At 38.6% G+C, this 8,630-nt stretch overlaps 1 protein-coding gene across 3 annotated transcripts in view; it reads left to right on the top strand.

The window, feature by feature from the left end:
* Nucleotides 1-8,630, top strand: part of evla (Enah/Vasp-like a) — a 42,568-nt gene that overhangs the window by 16,267 nt on the left and 17,671 nt on the right. The window lies entirely within an intron of this gene.

Genomic DNA, 8,630 nt, shown 5'->3' with positions numbered 1-8,630 from the left:
TCTCTCTCTCTCTCTCTCTCTCTCTCTCTCTCTCTCTCTCTCTCTCTAGCGAAATTCAGGCTCCATTGCTCCGACACTGCAGCAACCGTGTTCTGCTTTGAACCGTTTCTTTAGGAACGAGCTCTCATGCTAAAGCGAGAGTTGACTCCTCCCACACTAAGAAAACAGGAGGGGAGGAGTCAGCTGAGCTCCTGTGCAGCGGAGCACAGAGAGGGAGAGAGACGAAGTAAACAAACGAGCAGGAAAATTAAACTTATCGCCGTCTTTTTTTTACCGACCTCAAAAAAAGTTATCGTGCAATTAATTAATTTATTGTCTATCGCGACAGGCCTAGTATATACACTGCTCAAAAAAATAAAGGGAGTCTTAAACAACGCACACTAATTCCAAGTAAATCAAACTTTTGTGAAGCACATTCAACTCTGTACAGAACAAAGTACTCATTGCGAATATTTCATTGATTAAGATTGGGAGTTAGCGTGCGTTGTTTAAGTGTTCCCTTTATTGTTTTGAGCAGTGTATATGGTATTAGCTCCCAAATGAATATGTTTATGGCAGTGTATATGGTTTATACTATAATACTATGAAGTCATTGCAGTGTACAGTGTGTGTATTTATATTGCCAAAAGTCTTTGCTCACCCATCCAAATGACTGTGCACTAGTGCACAAAGGTCCATAAAGACATGGATGTCAGAGTCTGGTGTGGATGAACTTGACTGACCTGCACAGAGTCCTGACCTCAACCCAACAGAACACCTTTGGGATGAATAGAGTGGAAACTGAGAGCCAGGCCTTCTGTCCAACATCAGTATTTGACCTCATAAATGTGCTTCTGGGGGAATGGTCAAACCTTGTGGACGGCCGTCCCAGAAGAGTTGAAGCTGTTCCAGCTGCAAAGAGTGGACCAACATCATACTGAACACCATGGATCAGGAATGATGTCACTTAAACTCATATATGAGTCAAGGCAGGTGAATACTTTTGACACTATAGAGTGTATTTGTACACACATACATACATATAAGGCATTAGCTCCCTAGCTAATATTTATATGGTGTTAGCTTATGGCTTCAACCCATATATTGTGCAGAACATAGAAACTAATATAAAATATACATTCATTTACATATGTAGTTTTATAGCTTTGACTCTTTGTGTTTTTAGTCTCAACTTTAACCTGTCCTCATCATCATCATCATCAGAAAGCACTACGTCAATAACAAAGATGTGACGTGCTTCAGTGAAAAGTGTACAACATGTGCAAGTAGTCTGAGGCCTCTTTAACAAATGTAACCTGCATTCAGGAGTCTGGTCTGAGCACGGCTGCACGTATTGACTCATCATTTATTGGTTTGGTGGGGCGTCCTCCTCTGTGAACCAGCAGGATGAAACAAGCAGCTAACAGCTTGTCCTACAGTCACAGCCTGAGAGGACACCTCAGGCAGCCATCTCCCCTCTCCGTCCTGCAAACCATGAGCTCCACAGGACCYTAAACTTCTGTTCTTTCCACTGTCAGCGTACGATCAAACTCCAGGCTCTGAGACTTCTCTGCTAATGGACTGACCCGTCCTGGGAGAGCCACACTAACTGTATGTTAGGAGGAGGCAGGAGTGAAGACGGCACATATGTCTAACCATGTGTGCAGGGAAGTGCTTCACTTAATTCAAAAGCCTGGGAACGTGGCCTCCTTTTCTTCTCTCGCCTTTGAGGCTTATTTGACATGAGGAAGCGCTCAGAGCGGCAGAATCCTTCATATCCTCTCTGCTCTTGTTTTCTCTCTCCGTTCTCTTCTTTTCTCCCCCCTCTAACCACGCTCAGGTTGTTATTATTATTCAGCTTCCACCGGAACATCTGCCTATTCAAACAACAAGAAAGACGTGAACCACTGAATGGTGATACTGAGTTATTTTAGCTCAGTAGACGCTGCACCAGCACACGTGACTCAGATTCAGCCCGTGTTGTGTTTAACATGCATAAGCTGGGAAATGATTGTGCATTTTGAAATATGCAAACCCAGAATACTCAGGAGGGAAAATACCAGCAGCTTTAACCCTTCAGAGGATGTTGGGGTCTGATTTATTCATCAGCTGCTCTTCTTTCTGAGTCAAACTGCTTAAAACAGCAATAATGCTCCGTTTTTTATGAATACTTATGTAAATAGGACAAATTACTGAGCTTGTTCTTCATTTGTGTTTGCTTTATGAGGGTTTAAAGCAAAACATGAATGTTTTTAAAACCAGTGATGAACATAAATACAAGCAAAAGGGTTACTGAACAGATTGAGACAGGAGAAACGGTGTTGTAAAGATAAAAATCTCAGTTTGTTCTTGCATTTGGTTCATGTTATGAAACTCAAACCCTGTTTTCCAGGAAAACCAGGTCGGAAATATGTAAGCAGCTATTTGATTTGGTGACATTCCCTTCATACCGCAAGCATGATTATTTTATTTTCTCAACTTCTGGTCGGCCAAAACCAGGAAATATCCTTTGTTTAAATAAAACTAACTCACCTCCCAGAAAAACTGCGGTGAATTGATGTTTCAGCTCAGGAATGAACTGTTTGTTTTCTTTAACCACTAAATGATGATGATGATCGTTGGTCTGAAGGTTGTTTGATGAACTCTACAGTGTTTAGTGTCGTGTTTAAATAGTTTAGACAATAGTTTAAATATTTTCATTTTTTTTATACATAAAAAACAGGCATTTATTTGCCTCTTGTTGCATGAAAAAAAGACTAATGTAATTTTTACTAATTTTTTTTTTTGAAGTTTCTTTTTTTCCAGTTTCCTACATTTGGATTTTTGGCTTTCGTAGTTCTGAATTTGCAGCCAAAAAAGTAAAGTGTGGTCTGACGCATTGTTGCAAGATCAGATTGTGTCTTTAGGATGACTGTTAGCTACTACCACTTCAAATTTCACCTCAATATCGATAAAAATGACTAAATTAACCATTTTTGTCTTTGCTAATGTTGATTAGCTGTGGTCAGTAGGGGTGTAAGAAAATATCGATACACTGAAATATCGCGATATTTCATTTCCCAATACTGTATCAATATTCTAAAGCCCTGTATCGATTTTTAATTAAGGTTTAAAATGTGAACCTTCTTGCCAGCCGTTCATTTTTATGTCGTAGTTCAGCCTCTGACCATTAGTTGGCAGCAGTGAGCCAGCCATTTGGCTCCTCTACCTCTTGAGCGCCAGAGAGTAAGGGTAGCATTAGCATTGTAAGTAAACATTAGCTTTTCTTTTTTTTTCAGTAAGAGGTTTTTATTTAATAGAATTTTTGGACAAAAAAATCGCAATATATTGCAATATTGCCTTGCTTACAGTATCACAGTATTTCGGGATATATCGTATCGTGACCCCTCTGTCATGATATGTATCGTATCGKCAAATTTTTGCCAATACACAGCCCTAGTGGTCAGTTCTACATCCGACTATCTTCTGAGAGTCTCAGTAAAATTTCCTCCAATGGTTGATGAGATATTTTGCTGAAGGACAAATGTCCACACAGACATGGACAAAAACACCGTCGCCCGCCTTTCAGTGATGGGAGATAATTAAAACTTCCTCAGACCTCCCAGAAATTCTCTCTGCATCGTTCTGTTGGTTTATGAGTTTGTGTTTTTGGCTCCACATCTTTGTAGTTTTTCTGCTTCAGTGGACAGCCTTTCTGCAGAATAATCCAAATGTCACTTAAATGTGAACAAAACGGCAGAAAAAAAAACACAATTAGCAACATGCTAGTGAACAGAAAACCACACATTTATGTCAAGAATAGCTTAACTGTAGTTTTTCTCGTCTGTTTAGTCACATTTTATAGTTCCACTGGAATAAAACATTTTTAAATAATAAAACTAGCTGCTCTAAATATCTTCTGTCCATTTTAAGTGTTTGATTCGTCACGTTGTTTTAATGTCACTGATCAGGTTGTCAGCAACAGCTGACCTTTACTGGATGATGTTGACGTGTCTGCTCTGCTTTCATCCCAGACAAATAGCCTCTAATTCAACACTGTTATTTGATATTCTGATCTGTCCTTTTTTAATTTATTAGTTGTTTTTGTTTAAGCTGGTCAGGAGCTGTTTCATTCTTCCATCTGTGAAAACACGGTTTAGTTTTGTAAAGAGGAATAATTCAGATTCCTCAAACAGAAGTGAAACCATCATCCCCCCACGGCTCGAGGCCCTCCAGCCCTCTGGCCAGCCCTCCACAAATAGGTCCTGTTTTTGGAAAGAGAGAAGCACTCTCCTCTCTCCTTCCATCTCTTTGTGCTCCTGCTGAGACTCTGGTGGTCTGTGGGGTCTCTGAAGTGTTGTGATGTGATTGGAGATTGTGTTGAAGTCATTTGGAGGAGCAGGAAATGTGACGTCTGTAGTTCTCCAGCAGTATCTTCTGCATCTTACAGAGTTCGTCGAGGCCACTTGTTTTCCCTTCAATACTTCACACTTTATTTCTAAGTTTTGTGTTTTTACGAGCCTAACACTTCATCACATGATAATACCATGGCTGTTTGACTCCACAGTGTGTGCTGATGAATATTTTGACAGTAATTCTGGTGAAACCACCTGCCAGACCAGCAGTAAAGACTGAATAAAGTTGATGCAGGTTCACTTTGTTTTCTATAGTTTTCAGTAAAAATCAGCATCTGTCTCGTGTCAAATGGTTTCTTTTGCTTCAGGAAACTATGATGAACTACAGTAACTTAAGTAAGTGAGTATTTTAGTTTTATAAGAGAAGACGCAGTCTACAGCAGGGCTATTCAACTGGTGGCCCACGGGCCACATCAGGCCCGCTGGTGACCAAAATCCGGCCCACCAATTGTTTCATTAATCTCTTAAACCCAAACTCCCAGTTTTCTAATTCAATTCCTATCAGTTTTTTTAGTTAGACATAGACTTGTGGCATCTACAGAAATGTCGTAACCTGGCTAAAAGCTGGTATAAACCATTTGTATAATGCACAAGACACTTAAAACTACAAGCAGTTGGAGGTAAAATTAAGGAAAGTAAAAATAAAATCAGTTAAAATATGCGGCAAGTCAGAGACGTCAAAATAATATTCGTGTTAGATGGGAGGCACGATGTGTTCTTTTTGTTTTTGATATTGTTTTAATTGCACTACTTTTGTTACGTTGGGTTCTGTGTGTTGTATCCATTATTAATGCAGCAAAATAATTCAAAAGGTAACAGATCGTTGTAATATTTGGTTCATTTACATAATGACATTAATTGCTGAACGTTCAGCCCCTCAGCTGTTGGCCTGCAGTAACTGTGGCCCCCGGAGCAGTTTAGATGAATAGCCCTGGTGTAGAGGGTTCTTATTACTGCTGAGGTGTTTGAGGACAGTGGAGAGTTTCTGATGGTGGGAAGGTGAGAAGACATGTTGCTGCTGTCAAACAGGAGCCAAGTCTTCTGGGGGTCCCGTTAATGTTTCTGTTCTTCTGAAGTCTTCAGGGTTTTGGACCCAAAAAATGTCTGTAAGAAATCCTCTATTTTCAACAATTCTAAAATTTTCAATATTTCTAAGTGACAATGTGGGTCTGTTTTGACCAATAAGGTATATTGAAGAGGCGCTATCACGTGACTTTTTATGGTCAGAGAGAGCGGCCATATTGTTCAGGGCGAGGACAACTCTACAGACAATACTGTTAGCTGTTAAAGTGCCTATGACATCAAATTTTTGTAGTAATCTTGAATGCATTTTTGGAAAGATAACATTGATAACATATTGCAAGACAAATTTCACGTCACTGAGATAAACGGTTGTTGAGTTATTGACATGTGAAGAAAAAGGAAGTGATGCAAAGGGGAATGTCTGCATGTAAACAGAGCGTTGTTGCAAAAGCTAACAACACAGACTGTAGAGAAGAATCTGATGTTTCTTTAGATTATTTTGAGTCGCTATCAAATAGAGGTGAAGAAAAGTTAAAGTTTAAATAATTTCATTTTAATAAACAGAGACCAGCAAGTTTATTTTATTGAGTTCCCTTTTGATGTCACATCCTGTTTCCCTTCGGCTGAGCCAAATTTAAAAGAAAATAGGCCCGTTATGTGACAAAATGGGTAAAAACATGTGTACTATGCCAATTTTATTAAGTATAAAGACGTATATTAAGTACAAAGTATATTAGCCAGTATATTAAGTATAAAGATTGTTTGTCAGTACATACATATCAAGCTAAAACATGCTACCAACACGGCTGCTATGAATGACATTTCTAACAGGCTGAAGCTAGCCAATGAAAAGCTAATATTTATCTGTAATCCTACACATAAACGCAGCCATGACAAATTGTCACTCCCGCCCCTTCCAATATGGCGCTCGTACCACAGCGGTCAATCTTCTGAAGCATACTGTACGTGYCGCTTCTATACACTTCTGTGTCTCATTGATTTTGACTTAATTCAATTAATGCAAGGGGCTAACTCTGAATTACAACTTAGTCATCATTTGTGATTTGATTTTATTATACATAACATTAAATTAGATTTAGAAAATGCAAATCTCAGTTTTACTTGTATGACATCCTGCAGAAAGTCATTTTTATCAAAACGTAAGACTGCACAGTTTTAAAAAGCTAATATCAGTGTGATATCAGCTGTGGCAAACTCCTAATTATTGAGTTGTAATTTAGTATCTTAAAGTGCCTGTGACATGCATATCTTTCAAATACAAAAAAGTCAAAGAAAACATCTTTATATTTAAGAAACTTAATAATACGCATGATTTTTCCAGTTTTGTCACATAGATGTCAAATTTTCTTTTAAAGCTGACTCAGCCAGAGTGAAACAGGAAGTGACATCAAAGTGGAACTCATTAAGAAAAGGAACTCTCTGGTCTTTGCTTATTGAGTGATGATTTTTACATGATGATGTGCTGAAACTGTCAGCTTAAATCAGTAATGAAAACAACAGTCAGTTGCTGTGAAAGCTGTCTTCATGCTGACGTTCACTGATCCACTGACTTCTTTCAGGAAATCTTTAGTTAAGATCTGGGAGTCAGGAGGACTCTTAGTTCTCATTCTGTGGTCCTTCCTGCAGTTTTTTGCTGCCTGATTATTTTTTCTTCTTCTTCACTGGGAAAATCTTTAAAGGTTGCAGCTAATTGTTTTACTTCAGCCCATTTCTAGCCAGTAAGATGATAGGAAGACGTTCGGAGCTCTAACATGAACCACAGAGTCGTCTCTGAGGTGCTGAAAGTCAACATTTAGATGTATTTAGTGACTAAGCTCTAAATCTTTACAAACTCAAACTCACATCTTCAGTCTGATCATTTTAAATCCCAGACAGAGTTCTTTATTGCTTTTTAAAAACACTTTTATTTAACTAAATTATTTCCCAGCTGGCAACATGCTTTCAGATCAAACACTTGTGTTTTTAACACACTGTATCATTACTACCCCCCCCGACACACACACACACACACACGCACGCACGCACGCACACACACGCACGCACACTCCTCATGCTGCCACACTGAACTGAAGACCACAACAGAAAACTGGGTTGTTCCCGGGTTCAGTTCAAGGTTGAGATCCTGATTACAGATTTGTAAAAATGGAAATGCACTCTCGGTATCATCATCATCATCATCATCATCATCATCCTCATCCTCATCCTCGACACTTCTGGGGTTCAGTTAAAGATCAGCAGGAACTGCCTAATGACGTTTTTCTTTGTCAGAGGTCCAGGATTTATATTTATACTTGTTGTGTTTTCAGACTTTTTTAGTGCTTCCTAAAATAAAATTCATGGAAATTGTAGAAAAGCTGCAACATGTATAATAATTTATTAAAAATGCAACAAAAGATGCAGCACTTAGAATGAACTACAGCATATTTAAAGGCTAGAAAAGTTGCAACAAGACTTCATTTGTTCCAGATCTTAACTTTGGATCTTAACTTTCTTAACTTTTAACTTTTTTATCTTGGAGAGCGGAGGTGTCAGTGTTTGTCCTCAAAGGGCCAGTTGTAACTAATTTTATTTACACTCATTCCTCATCTCATTGCTCCAGCTGAGCACCGCTAACAAATAATAACTGAGCTCTACGTGGTTTTTCCTGCATAGAAACAGCGTTTTAACACGTCCTCTTATAAACACTGAGAAATACTATGCATACGACTGACTAAAGTGAAATAAATAATGCAGAAGTACGATTAAAAGTAAGTGATTTTTACTCACTGTTGAGTTAAGGCGAGCAGCTGCCATCTTGAAAGCTGAACGCTCACTTTCTGACAGAGAATTCCTTTTGTTCCAGTTTAGATTTACAACTTCCCACTTCGCAGTACAACTGGGCCGCAGTAAAAGTAGCCAGTGAAAATATAACTAAATAGATTTTAAACAGCAAATTTTGTTGGACACGTTTGAACCATAGACTTAAATAAGATCACTAGACTGAGCCCCGCCCATCCCGTCCACTGGTAGCATCTGTGACAGCATGGAGGAGCAGAAACAGACCAAACAGGACAACAGCTCACAGCCACCATAGAAACATAGATAAACAACAAGCTGAACCAGATCTGTTTCACAGATTATCTGTCATGTTTTTACAATAAATTAATAATTATGTTAATTTCATTCAACAATCATGTAAAACAGCAGATTTATACCAGAAAAATTAATAATTTA

Source organism: Austrofundulus limnaeus, unplaced genomic scaffold (assembly GCF_001266775.1).
Source record: "Austrofundulus limnaeus strain Quisiro unplaced genomic scaffold, Austrofundulus_limnaeus-1.0 Scaffold2, whole genome shotgun sequence".
Taxonomy (NCBI): domain Eukaryota; kingdom Metazoa; phylum Chordata; class Actinopteri; order Cyprinodontiformes; family Rivulidae; genus Austrofundulus; species Austrofundulus limnaeus.
Note: the sequence above shows the minus strand (reverse complement) of the source record. Positions and strands in the feature narration are given on the sequence as shown.